Source organism: Balaenoptera musculus, chromosome 5, assembly GCF_009873245.2.
Source record: "Balaenoptera musculus isolate JJ_BM4_2016_0621 chromosome 5, mBalMus1.pri.v3, whole genome shotgun sequence".
NCBI lineage: Eukaryota > Metazoa > Chordata > Mammalia > Artiodactyla > Balaenopteridae > Balaenoptera > Balaenoptera musculus.
The window spans coordinates 62315921-62329960 of record NC_045789.1 but is presented as its reverse complement, the minus strand read 5'-3'; the positions used below and the strand labels follow the sequence as shown (position 1 = coordinate 62329960).

The 14040-nt window shown below is 37.4% G+C and overlaps 1 pseudogene; it reads left to right on the top strand.

Annotated features, from left to right (window-relative positions):
• Positions 1–3370: 3370 nt before the first annotated feature.
• LOC118895302 overlaps positions 3371–14040 on the top strand; it is a 50929-nt pseudogene continuing 40259 nt past the window's right edge.

Below are 14040 nucleotides of genomic sequence, written 5' to 3'. Positions count from 1 at the left end.
ATAAACTTATTGCCATTTTATTGTTTGGGGTTGATATTTTAGTTCTTTTTTGTTCCTTTTTTCTTTTTTTTCTTTTTTTTTGTCTTCTTTCCTTGTGATTGGATGAATATCTTTAGTATTATGTTTGGATTCCTTTGTCTTTTTTTGTGTATGTATCTATTATACATTTTTTGTTTGTGGTTACCATGAGGTTTATATATAGCAATTTATATATACGTGTGTGTGTGTGTGTGTGTGTGTGTGTGTGTGTGTATATATATATATATATATATATGATTATTTTACTTTCAAACACATTTTAAGAACTGTGTATTTTTACTCACCTCCCCCCCACAGTTACTGTTTTTGACATCATATTTTACATGTCTTTCTTTTGTGTATCCCTTAACTACTTATTGCAGATATAGATTTTACTACTTTTGTCTTTAATCTTCCTACTAGCTTCGTACATGGTTGATTTACTACTTTTACTGTATATTTGCCTTTACCAATAAACTTTTTCCTTTTCATGTTTCTAGTGGTGGCCTTTTCTTTTTGGCTTAAAGAAGTCCCTTTAACATTTCTTGTAAAGCTGGTTTGGTGAACTCTTTTAGTTTTTATTGTTTCTAAAACTTTTAATCTCTCCATCAAATTTGAATGAAATTCTTGCTGAATGGAATATTCTTGGTTGTAGGTTTTTCCCTTTCATCACTTTAAATATATGATTCCACTCCTTCTGGCCTGCAGTTTCTGTTGAAAAGTCAGCTTATAGCCTTATGGGAGTTCCCTTGTAGGTAACTTTTTTGCTTTTCCCTTGCTGCTGTTAATATTCTCTCTTTATTTATTTATTTTTAATTAATTAATTAATTTTTGGCTGCATTGGGTCTTCATTGTGGTGTGTGGGCTTCTCATTGTGGTGGCTTCTCTTGTTGTGAAACACGGGCTCTAGGTGCGCAGGCTTCAGTTGTGGCACATGGGCTCATTAATTGTGGCACATGGGCTTGGTTGTTCCACGGCATGTGGGATCTTCTTGGACCTGGGTTCGAACCCATGTCCCCTACATTGGCAGGCGGATTCTTAACCACTGCACCACCAGGGAAGTCCCTCTCTCTTTATTTTTAATTTTTGCCATTTTAATTACAGTGTGTCTTGATGTGGTCCTCTTTGGGTTGATCTTGTTTGTGTCTCTCTGCTCTTCCCAGACTTGGATATTTGTTACCTTTCCCAGGTTAAGGAATTTTTCAGATATTATATCTTTAAATATGTTCTCTGCCTCTTTCTCTCTCTCTTCTCCTTCTAGGACTCCTATAATATGAATGTTAGTATGCTGGATCTTTCCTTAGAGGTCTTTTAAACTGTCCTTATTTATTTTTATTCTTTTTGCTTTTTTCTGTTCAGCTTCAGTGATTTCCACTATTCTGGCTTCCAGAGCTCTGATCCATTCCGCTACATTATCTAATCTACATCATCTTCTCATATTCTTCATATATATTTGGTTTTTCTTTATATTTTTAACTCTTTGTTAAAACTTCTAATTTTTCACTCTGTTCATCCATTCTCCTGAGTTTTTTGAAGCATCTTTATGATCATTACCTTCAAATCTTTATCAGGTAGACTGCTTATCTCTACTTCATTCTTTTTTAAAAAATATATATATATAAATTTATTTATTTATTTATTTTTGGCTCCATTGGGGCTTCATTGCTGAGTGCAGGCTTTCTCTTTAGTTGCAGCGAGAGGGGGCTACTCTTTATTGTGGTGTGTGGGTTTCTCATTGCAGTGGCTTCTCTTGTTGTGGAGCACAGGCTCTAGGCACACGGGCTTCAGTAGTTGTGGCTCACGGGCTCTGTAGTTGTGGCTCACGGGCTCTGTAGTTGTGGCTCACGGGCTCAGTAGTTGTGGCTTGTGGGTTCTAGAGTGCAGGCTCAGTAGTTGTGGCGCACAGGCTTTGTTGCTCTGCAGCATATGGGATCTTCCTGGACCAGGACTCGAGCCTGTGTCCCCTGCATTGACAGGCAGATCCTTAACCACTGTGCCACCAGGGGAGTCCCTCTACTTCATTCTTCATCTTGGGTTCTATCGTATTCCTTCATTTGGAACGTATTCTTCTGTCGCCTCAATTTGCCTAATTTGCTGCTTTTATTTCTATGTGTTTAGTAAGCTGGTTACGTTTCTCAACCTTGGAGAAGTGACCTTTTGTAGGAGATGTCCTATGTGTCCCAGCAGGGCACTCCTCTCTGATCACCAGAGCTATATGTTCTAGGTGTGTCCCATATGTGGGCTGCATGGGTCCTTCTGTTGTAGCAAGCTGACTACTATGGGTGGTCTGATAGGCATGGCTGACCCCTAGTCTGGTTGATTGCCAGGCTCTGACTCATGTGGAGGCTGCCAGTCACAGATGGGTTGGGTCAGGTCATGAAGCAGTTGTCTGCAGATCCTTGGGGGTTCCCAGGGCTAGTGCTGTCCTACTTGTGGGTGTAGCCAGGTTCCAGGGTGGGTAGTGCAGGGCCGGGGACCCTGGATCTATATCAGCCTGCTGGTGGGTGGGACTGGTTCCTGACATGGCTAGCTGCTGTGTTGGGGAGTCCCAAAGCTGGTATCAGCCTTCTGGTGAGTGGGACTGGATCCTGGGGCAGCTGGCTGAGGTGTCCAAAGTGTCTGAGAACAAGTGTCAGCCTGCTGGTGGGTGGGGCTGGGGCACAGGGTGTCCCAGAGCTAGTCCCAGGCCAGTTGTGAATGGATCTAGGTCCCAGGGTTTCTGGCTGCAGGGTCCTGGGGTTTCCAAAGTTGGTGTTGGCCTGCTGGTGGGTTGGGCAGATACTGGGGCTGCTGGCTGAAAGGCTCAAGGTGTCCCAGAGCTGGTGTTGGTCAACTGGTGGGTGGGACTGGGTCCCGGGGGTCCTGGGGCTGGTGCCATTCTGCTGGTGGGAGGGCTATTTCCTCACATGACAGGCTGAGGGGCTGTGACGGTCTCAGGGCTAGTGCCTGCCCACTGGTAGGTATAGCCAGGGTGTTGCTGCTGGCTGCAGGGCCCTGGGGTTCCTGAAGTTAGCGTCATCTTGCTGGTGGGTGGGAGTGGGTCCCAACATCTGACTGTGTGGTCCCTGGGGTGTTCCAGGACTATTGCTGGTGCTCTGGTATGCAGGGCCAGGTCCTAGAGCTTTATGGTGGACAGGACCATGTCCCAAAATATCTGTGGTCTTAGGGCAGTTGGCCTGCTGTTGGGTAGATATGTGTCCCTGCCCAGTTAGCTGCTTGGCCTGAGGCATCCCAATACTGGTGCCAACAGGCTGGTGGGCAGGGTGGGTCCCATCACTAATAAGCTAGAGGGAAGATTCCAAAATGGCGCTTGTCAACACCAGTGTCCTTGCGGTAGAATGAGCTCCCAAAGATGGATGCTGCCAGTGTCTATATCCCTATGGTGAGCTCCAGTTGCATCCTGCCTCTACAGGAGGCTCTCCGAGATGAGCAGGTGGGTCTCACCCAGGCTTCTTTTAAATTACTGTTTCTGCTCTGGGTCCAGAGTGTGTGAGATTTTGTATGTACCCTTTAGCAGTAGAATCTCTATTTCCCATAGCCCTCTGGGTCTCCTGAGAGTAAGCTCCACTGGCCTTCATAACATGTTCTGAGATCTCATCTTCCTGGTGCAGGACCCCTGGGCTGGAGAGCTTGATGTAGGGCTGACACCTCTTGCTCCTTAGGGAGACTCTCTGAAATTGTCATTATCCTCCCATTCGTAGGTCACCCACCCAGGTATATGGGTCTTGAATATACCGCATCTTCACCACTCCTACCCGTCTCATTGTGGTTCCTTCTTTATATCTTTAGTAGTAGAAGATCTTTTCTGCTAGTCTTCTGGCCTTTCTCATCAATAGTTGCTCTGTAAATAGTTGTAATTTTAGAGTGCCTGTGGGAGGAGGTGAGCTCAGGGTCTTCCTACTCTGCCATCTTGGCCACTCTAGGAATCTTTTTTTTTTTTTTTTTTAATGCATTTCTTTCTCTGTTCTGCTATTGGTTTCTTTGGAAAGCATCAATTATCTGCTAACTGGGCATCATTGCAGGTTCTATAACCATTCATCAGAAATTTAAGATCCCTTTCTTAAGGCACAGGCAAGACCCCAAGTCCTATTTAGGCCAGAATAACACCTCAGGTTAGAATTTTATCCAGGACATTTATTATTCTTTTATTTTTGAGCTAGAAAGCCATACTGAAGCACATTTTGACAAAGGGAGAGTGTGGGTTTTTATTTTGATCCTGGGAATAAGATATCAGTTTCTTTTCTTTTCTGCCTGAAGCTATTTGCTTGCTTCACTTAATAATTAACCCCTCAGAAGAACCAAAAAGCAAAAACAAACAAAAAAAACTTTTCAAGGGTAACACTGTAAGTTTTTTTCTCAGACCATTAATAATTTGGTCAGCAGAAGCTGAATTAACTGTAAAGTTATAGCTATAAAAGCTGTTTTACATAGTGGAAAGAGAGAGCTCAAGAATGACCTAGACATTTGTTGAAATCTTTACTTCACCACCTGGCTACTGTGCAGTCTTGGGTAAGTTTCTAATATGTAGTAAGCTGAAATTTCCACACCTGTAAGATAAAAATAATATTACCTATCATATAGATATTTGGGGGGAAAATGAATACCATAAGTACAATACTGTGACTAGAACATGGTAAGTAGTCAGTAGGTAGTAATTGTTCTCATTGTTATTATCTTTCATAAATTCACAGGAATTAGAGAATTAATATTTTTAAAAACTATTTAAAATGTGAGTAGTATTGTAGAAATTTAGAAGAAAAGGTAGCATTTTTACTTGAGCTGAAATATTGGATCGGGAATAGACCTTAAAGATTTCTCTACTTACTAGAATTTTCCTCTCTCCCAACCTGACAGAGAATGTTGAGGAAATCTTTGTTGAAAATTTGTATTACAGATATCTCCACTTTTAGATAAGAATAACTTATAGATAAAATAACATTCAAATTCATAAAACCAGTATTTTACTAACCATTGTTCATGTGTCAAAAATTGGTTTAGATGAGAAAAAGTTAGATATGTAAAATTAAGAAAAACAATATTCTCAAAACTTTGCTTTCTCATGGATAAATTCTTTCACTCATTTGCAAAATGCCATAAATTGTTTAAAATGCTAGATATACACATTTAAATAAAATTTAATTTTTTGTCTATTACTGTGTAAGAATAAAGTAATATAGAATAAAATCTTTCTTTGAAGGTAAAATAATATAGAGTTTTACCCTTAAAAAATGGGATGTCTTGAGACCTACATGTCTTTATTTCATACTCTGCAAAGTCAGCTTCAAAGCATCTAGTCCAGACTTTGTTTTCGGAAAACAAAATGACTTTTTAAAATACAAAACATGACAGATGGATGAAAACATATACACACATGCACGTTGAGTGTTCTTTCACACTGATTCCTCACTGGTGAAAGGAGAGTCTAATGAGAGTTCCTATGAACGGTGACCAGCAGGTGACACAGAAGGACTGTATGCTCACCTTCCTCCCTTAATTTTACTTTGTTAAGACTTGACATTGTTCATGTAAGACAAGCTTTGCTTGTTCCCTAACATTGTACTTCTTTCACCATCATTTAGTGTTTCAAATCATTTATAAACTCATGAAGATGAGATGAAATACAATACATTTTTCCTAATGGAATCTTAATCTTTTTCTCATTCAGTAGAAAACTGAAATTTAAGTTACCATTACCTTTGGGCAACTGTGAGATATACACTAAGTCTCTGGAGTTTAAAGTATCATGTTGGGTTTCTCTCTGAAAATATTAACAACTGTAAATGCTAAAGCTGGAGGGTTAAAAATGTTTCATTGAAATTCTTGTGGAAGTAAGGTGCTGTGGTCAGAAGAATCTCTCTTCTCTTGACTCAAATCCAGCCTAAGAACCTGTGGAATCCAGGTGTGGGAAAGCTGTATGCCTAGCTGGACCAGCATGCCAACACAAGTACCAAAGAAACTTTGCCTCGTAACAACTTCATGAAATCGATATTGCCCCAGTTTTGCTGCTGTGGAATTTGATGCTTAAAAAGTTATGGCAAATTAAGAAGGTCACACAGCTGATAAGTGGTGAAAAAGACTCTCCTTGACTAAAGTTTATTCAGCTCCTCTAAGCCCTCTTGTCAACCAGACCAAACTGTGACCCCAGTCCTGCTAGGCCTGCATAGTCCAATTTTTTTTTTTGGCTGTGTTGGGTCTTCGTTTCTGTGCGAGGGCTTTCTCTAGTTGCGGCAAGTGGGGGCCACTCTTCATTGCGGTGCGCGGGCCTCTCACTATCGCGGCCTCTCTTGTTGCGGAGCACAGGCTCCAGACGCGCAGGCTCAGTAGTTGTGGCTCACGGGCCTAGTTGCTCCGTGGCATGTGGGATCTTCCCAGACCAGGGCTCGAACCCGTGTCCCCTGCATTGGCAGGCAGATTCTCAACCACTGTGCCACCAGGGAAGCCCGCTGCATAGTCCAATTTTAGTGAGAACCCTGTTAAGCCAGTTTAGAGAGAATCCTCTACCCTCTATATCTGATCAAATTCCTCATGCCCCACCTTGGCCTACCTTCAGCAAAAATCCCAAGTCACTTTAGCAAGAATTCCCCTTACTCTTAATGTCTCCGCTTAGTAATTTTCCATCCACCAACAGCCACCACCAACCTGCTCCTCTACTGTGTTCCCTTTTCCTTATTGTATTCAGGGTAGAGCTCATTCTCTCTCCTCTATTGCTATAGTCTTGACACCTATCACAATAGTCTGGAATAAAGTTTGCCTTACCATTTTACCAAGTGTCAGAATAATTTTTTTCTTTAACAGAGACAAAACCAAGAATGGAATCAAGTCGGCTGAACTCAAAATCCTGGTTCTTTTCCTTAAATTGCTCAACATTTTCCTTTTCCTTAATAGCTCAACATTTGATATTTTTATTCTCTAACATTAAATTTCTGTTCTATTAACTAGACATATTAAAATATTTTTTTAAAAAGCAGTAGACAATTCTATTTTTGGATAGCAATGAGCATAAGACACCTAAAAATTTCTCAAAATCACTTTTTTATGTCACAAAAGTATTTATAATATGGTTTATTTCCTTTTTAAAAAATCTCTGCAGGCCGTATGGTCTGTGGGCCAACGCCTTCTCTGAACCATCCAATGAACTTGGTCAAACATACATAGTTTAACAGGAAGAGAATTAGCAGATTTTCTTTTCCATTGTAGAGTCTTTTTTTTTTTTGGTAATTTTATTGAAGTATAGTTGATTGAAAATGTTGTGTTAGTTTCAGGTGTACAGCAAAGTGATTCAGTTACACTTATACATATATTCATTCTTTTTTAGAATCTTTTCTCATATAGGTTATCATTGAGTAGTTTTAATGACTTTTTCTACTGTCATAAATATTAGCTAATGTTGCATTGAGTTGGTGTGTGATATATGTGATTTAAAAAATGGGTATATAAAGTAAGCTTCCAAAGAATAGTGGTTTTCATTTAATACCTTCATTCATTCATTATGTGGTAATATTTGTTATTATTATTATTGCTGAGAGAAAAATGTAGCAAAAATTCTTATTAGAAAATCCCTTTTTTGTGGTAGCTATGATGTCTCTAATCACAACTAAGTTTAAACAATTAGAGGTGATTTTCAAAATCTGTAGTCCTATATTGTGGCTATATTAAAAATAGAGTTTGTTACTACTTATCACTTTTATTTTTTAATTAGACAAGAAAGTGTTCATTTTTCTTCATAGTTGACACTTTCCTTCTACTTCATCAAAAACTTTCATTTTCCTAACTTTAATGCTTTATTGCTGCCTGCTGCCCTTAAAGAGATCATGTTTTCCATTGCCTATAAAAGATCATGCTTAAATTGTGTTCTTTGCTACATCACACAAACAATCGTTTTAATAGTTTTCCTTATTAACTGTACTTTGCCTACTTTAAGAAAAAAGTCAGATAAACAAACATCTTCAATCACAAATGTTTTATTTATACTGATTTTATTACTCAACATTTATAATCCCTTGAATAAAAACAATTACTAGTGACTTAGGCAATACTTGAAGATCATATCATTTTCACAACCACTGTATGTGATAATTATTATAATGCCCAAATTTTAATCTGAAGGGTTTAATTTACTTCTCTGAATTCCCACAAACTGTAAGTAATGAATCTTGGACTTGAAGCTTGGTCTTTTAACAGCAAATTCAAAGCATTTTACATTTGATCTTCACAAATGTACAATTGAGCAGTAAATATTTATTGTTGATGCTTAATTAAAGTTGTCTGTATCCATTAATCTATTTCTCTACGCTTCAGAAATGTGCTCACCGTGCCGTGAAGAATATTGAAAGTAAAGCTTGGGTGTTTCAATAGAAAAATCTTAAAGATATCTGGGTTTTATTTAATGGGACCTATTTCATTGCAGAAAATATAAAATATTCTAATGTATACTTATGCAGCATCAAAAAAGAGCATATCCGACATCAAAAATCTTTGGCGCAGGTTTATTCTGTTAAAGTGTGTCATTCACTTTAATTATCTGGAATACTTTCCCTCTCTGTTTAATAATGTTGATATATATATATATATATATATATATATATATATATATATATATATATATATACTTAGAGAATGAACTTATGGTTACCAGGGGGAAGGATAGCGGGGAGGGATAGGTTGGGAGTTTGCGATTGACGTGTACACACTGCTATACTTGAAACAGGTAACTAACAAGAACCTACTGTAAAAAAATAATTAATTTTTTTAAAAAAAGACTTTCCCTGACCCCTTCCTCTCCTGGAACTATCTTACTAGCCCATCTTATTGTCTAAGGAAATAAAAACATTTATATATAATATATACATATATATATATATACACATATATATATATATGTATATACTGCAGCTTTAAAACCATTCTCAGAAACACTAGGTTTACATATATGTACTTGGCCTGCTAAAAATGTATTCAGCCCACCCCTATGTATCAATAGCTCCCCTTAATCCGTACCTCCTACTGTTCCTTGTTCTAAGAAGCTAAGACAACACTATCATTTGCCTGCGACAATTATGCTTAGAATTTACAAACCCATGCTGATGCAAGCCAAACAAGTAGCTTGTGCATTTAGAAATGGCTTGAATTTCTTTTGGGCTTGCTACTTTATTCTTGTTAGTCCCCTGCCCGACTGCCATCAAACTCAGTTCAATTCCATTTAAGGCTTTAGCATACAGACTGCATTTGTCATCACAGCTGATAAAGACAGAATTTATATGATTATACCGATTTTTGCAACTTTACTACTGAATTCAATTTGAAGTCAAATATATTTTATAATTTAAAATATGTAAAAGAATATGGCCTCAAAATACATAGTACTTAGTATTGTACTAAGAATTCAATTTGAAGTCAAATATATTTTATAATTTAAAATATGTAAAAGAATATGGCCTCAAAATACATAGTACTTAGTATTGTCCTAAGAATTCAATTTGAAGTCAAATATATTTTATAATTTAAAATATGTAAAAGAATATGGCCTCAAAATACATAGTACTTAGTATTGTCCACTTTGAATGATAATTATTCCATTGAATAAGAGTTGATATTAGCACTACAAAACTTTATAAGGCATTTACCACAAACTGGAAAAAGGTTCTATTCAGCACTGAATTTAGGGCTGAAATCTCCATTTCAGCATGGAGGCAGTGTTACCTCTGTTTAATGATCTTATTTTAAGTTTTGATAAAAACATCCTCAGGTTTTAAAAGTTAATGTTCCTGAAAATATTCAAAGCAGATTTCATCAGAAAATATTTCTTCTTATTCACAGTTGTATGTATGCCATATAGTGCTTTTCAAATAAATGAGGGAGATGCCTTATTACAAGAATGTACCATGTAGATTAGACTGCCTATATAATGCAAACACTGATATTATTAATGACTGCACAAGCAACTGGTTTCTTCCTTTCTTTCTTTCTTTTTTTTTTAACATCTTTATTGGAGTATAATTGCTTTACAATGGTGTGTTAGTTTCTGCTTTGAAACAAAGTGAATCAGCTATACATATACGTATATCTCCATATCTCCTCCCTCTTGTGTCTCCCTCACACCCTCCCTATCACACCTCTCTAGGTGGTCACAAAGCACTGAGCTGATCTCCCTGTGCTATGCGGCTGCTTCCCACTATCTATTTTATATTTGGTAGTATATATAAGTCCATGCCACTCTCTCACTTGGTCCCAGCTTACCCTTCCCCCTCCCCGTGTCCTCAAGTCCATTCTGCACATCTGCATCTTTACTCCTGTCCTGCCTCTAGGTTCTTCATAACCATTTTAATTTTTTTTTTAGATTCTATATATATGTGTTAGCATATGGTATTTGTTTTTCTCTTTCTGACATACTTCGCTCTGTATGACAGACTCTAGGTCCATCCACCTCACTACAAATAACTCAATTTCATTTCTTTGTATGGCTGAATAATATTCATTGTATATATGTGCCACATCTTCTTTATCCATTCATCTGTCGATGGACACTTAGGTTGTTTCCCTGTCCTGGCTATTGTAAATAGTGCTGCAGTGAACATTTTGGTACATGACCCTATTTGAATTATGGTTTTCTCAGGGTATATGCCCAGTAGTGGAATTGCTGGGTCGTATGGTAGTTCTGTTTTTAGCTTTTTAAGAAACCTCCATACTATTCTCCATAGTGACTGTATCAATTTACATTCCTACCAACACTGCAAGAGGGTATGCTTTTCTCCACACCCTCTCCAGCATTTATTGTTTGTACATTCTTTATGATGGCCATTCTGACTGGTGTGAGGCGATACCTCATAGTAGTTTTGATTTGCATTTCTCTAATGATTAGTGGTGTTGAGCATTCTTTCATCTGTTTGTTGGCAATCTGTAAATCTTCTTTGGAGAAGTGACTAGGTCTTCTGCCCATTTTCTGATTGGGTTGTTTGTTTTTTTAATATTGAGCTGCATGAGCTGCTTACACATTTTGGAGATTAATCCTTTGTCAGTTGCTTCATTTGCAAATATTTTCTCCCATCCTGAGGGTTGTCTTTTCAGCTTGTTTATGGCTTCCTTTGCTGTGCAAAAGCTTTTAAGTTTCATTAGGTCCCATTTGTTTATTTTTGTTTTTATTTCCTTTTCTCTAGGAGGTGGGTCAAAAAGGATCTTGCTGTGATTTATGTCATAGAGTGTTCTGCGTATGTTTTCCTCTAAGAGTTTTATAGTGTCTGGCCTTACATTTAGGTCTTTAATTGATTTTGAGTTTATTTTTGTGTATGGTGTTAAAGAGTGTTCTAATTTTCTTCTTTAACATGTAGCTGTCCACTTTTCCCAGCACCACTTATTGAAGAGGCTGTCTTTTCTCCATTGTATATTCTTTCCTCCTTTATCAAAAATAAGGTGACCATATGTGCGTGGGTTTATCTCTGGCCTTTCTATCCTGTTCCATTGATCTATATTTCTGTTCTTGTGACAGTACCATACTGTCTTCATTACTGTAGCTTTGTAGTACAGTCTGAGGTCTGGGAGTCTGATTCCTCCAACTCCGTTTCTCTTTCTCAAGAGTGCTTGGGCTATTCGGGGTCTTTTATGTTTCCATACAAATTGTGAATTTTTTTGCTTTACTTCTGTGAAAAATGCCATTGGTAGTTTGATAAAGATTGCATTGAATCTGTAGATTGCTTTGGGTAGTATAGTCATTTTCACAGTGTTGATTCTTCTAATCCAAGAACATGGTATATCTCTCCATCTGTTTGTATCATCTTTAATTTCTTTCGTCAGTGTCTTACAGTTTTCTGCATACAGGTCTTTTGTCTCCTTAGGTAGGTTTATTCCTAGGTATTTTGTTCCTTTTGTTGCAATGGTAAATGGGAGTGTTTCCTTAATTACTGTTTCAGCTTTTTCACCATTAGTGTATAGAAATGCAAGAGATTTCTGTGCATTAATTTTGTATCCTGCTACTTTGCCAAATTTATTGATTAGCTCTAGTAGTTTTCTGGTAGCATTTTTAGGATTCTCTGTGTATAGTATCATGTCATCTGCAAACAGTGACAGCTTTACTTCTTCTTTTCTGATTTGGATTCCTTTTATTTCTTTTTCTTCTCTGATTGCTGTGGCTAAGACTTCCAAAACTATGTTGATTAATAGTGGTGAGAGTGGGCAACCTTGTCTTGTTCCTGATCTTAGTGGAAATGGTTTCAGTTTTTCACCATTGAGGATGATGTTGGCTGCGGGTTTGTCATATATGGCCTTTATTATATTGAGGAAAGTTCCCTATATGCCTACTTTCTGGAGGGTTTTTATCATAAATGGGTGTTGAATTTTGTCAAAAGCTTTCTCTGCATCTATTGAGATGATCATATGGTTTTTCTCCTTCAATTTGTTAATACGGTGTATCACATTGATTGATTTGCATATATTGAAGAATCCTTGCATTCCTGGGATAAACCCCACTTGATCATGGTGTATGATCCTTTTAATGTGCTGTTGGATTCTGTTTGCTAGTATTTTGTTGAGGATTTTTGCATCTATGTTCATCAGGGATATTGGCCTGTAGTATTCTTTCTTTGTGACATCTTTGTCTGGTTTTGGTATCAGGGTGATGGTGGCCTTGTAGAATGAGTTTGGGAGTGTTCCTCCCTCTGCTATATTTTGGAAGTGTTTGACAAGGAGAGATGTTAGCTCTTCTCTAAATGTTTGATAGAATTCACCTGTGAAGCCATCTGGTCCTCGCCTTTTTTTGTTGGAAGATTTTTAATCACAGTCTCAATTTCAGTGTTTTGATTGGTCTGTTTATATTTTCTATTTCTTCCTGGTTCAGTGTCGGAAGGTTGTGCTTTTGTAAGAATTTGTCCATTTCTTCCAGGTTTTCCATTTTATTAGCATAGAGTTGCTTGTAGTAATCTCTCATGATCCTTTGTATTTCTGCAGTGTCAGTTGTTACTTCTCCTTTTTCTTTTCTAAGTCTATTAATTTGATTCTTCTCCCTTTTTTTCTTGATGAGTCTGGCTAATGGTTTATCAATTTTGTTTATCTTCTCAAAGAACCAGCTTTTGGTTTTGTTGATCTTTGCTATAGTTTCCTTCATTTCTTTTTCTTTTATTTCTGATTTGATCTTTATGATTTCTTCCCTTCTGCTAACATTGGTGGTTTTTGTTCTTCTTTCTCTAATTGCTTTAGGTGTAAGGTTAGATTGTTTATTTGAGATGTTTCTTGTTTCTTGAGGTGGGATTGTATTGCTATAAACTTTCCTCTTATAACTGCTTTTGCTGCCTCTCATAGGTTTTGGGTTGTCGTGTTTTCATTGCCATTTTTTTCTAGGTATTTTTTGAATTCCTCTTTGATTCCTTTAGTGATCTTTTGGTTATTAAATTGTGTATTGTTTAGCCTCCATGTGTTTGTAGTTTTTACAGATTTTTTCCTGTAGTTGATATCTAGTCTCATAGCACTGTGGTCAGAAAAGATACTTGATATGATTTAAATTTTCTTAAATTTACTATGGCTTGATTTGTGACCCAAGATATGATCTGTCCTGGAGAATGTTCCATGAGTACTTGAGAAAAATGTGTATTCTGTTGTTTTTGGGTAGAATGTCCTATAAATATCAATTAAGTCCATCTTGTTTAATGTATCATTTAAAGCTTGTGTTTCCTTATTTACTTTCATACTGGATGATCTGTCCTTTGGTGAAAGTGGGGTGCTAAAGTCTTCTACTATGATTGTGTTACTGTTGATTTCCCCTTTTTTGGCTGTTAGCATTTGCCTTATGAATTGAGGTGCTCCCCTGTTGGGTGCATAAATATTTAACAATTGTTATGTCTTCTTCTTTGATTGATCCCTTGATCAGTATGTAGTGTCCTTCTTTGTCTCTTGTAATAGTCTTTATTTTAACGTCTATTTTGTCTGATATGAGAATTGCTACTCTAGCTTTCTTTTGATTTCCATTTGCATGGAATATGTTTTTCCATACCCTCAGTTTCAGTCTGTATGTGTCTCTAGGTCCGAAATGGGTCTCTT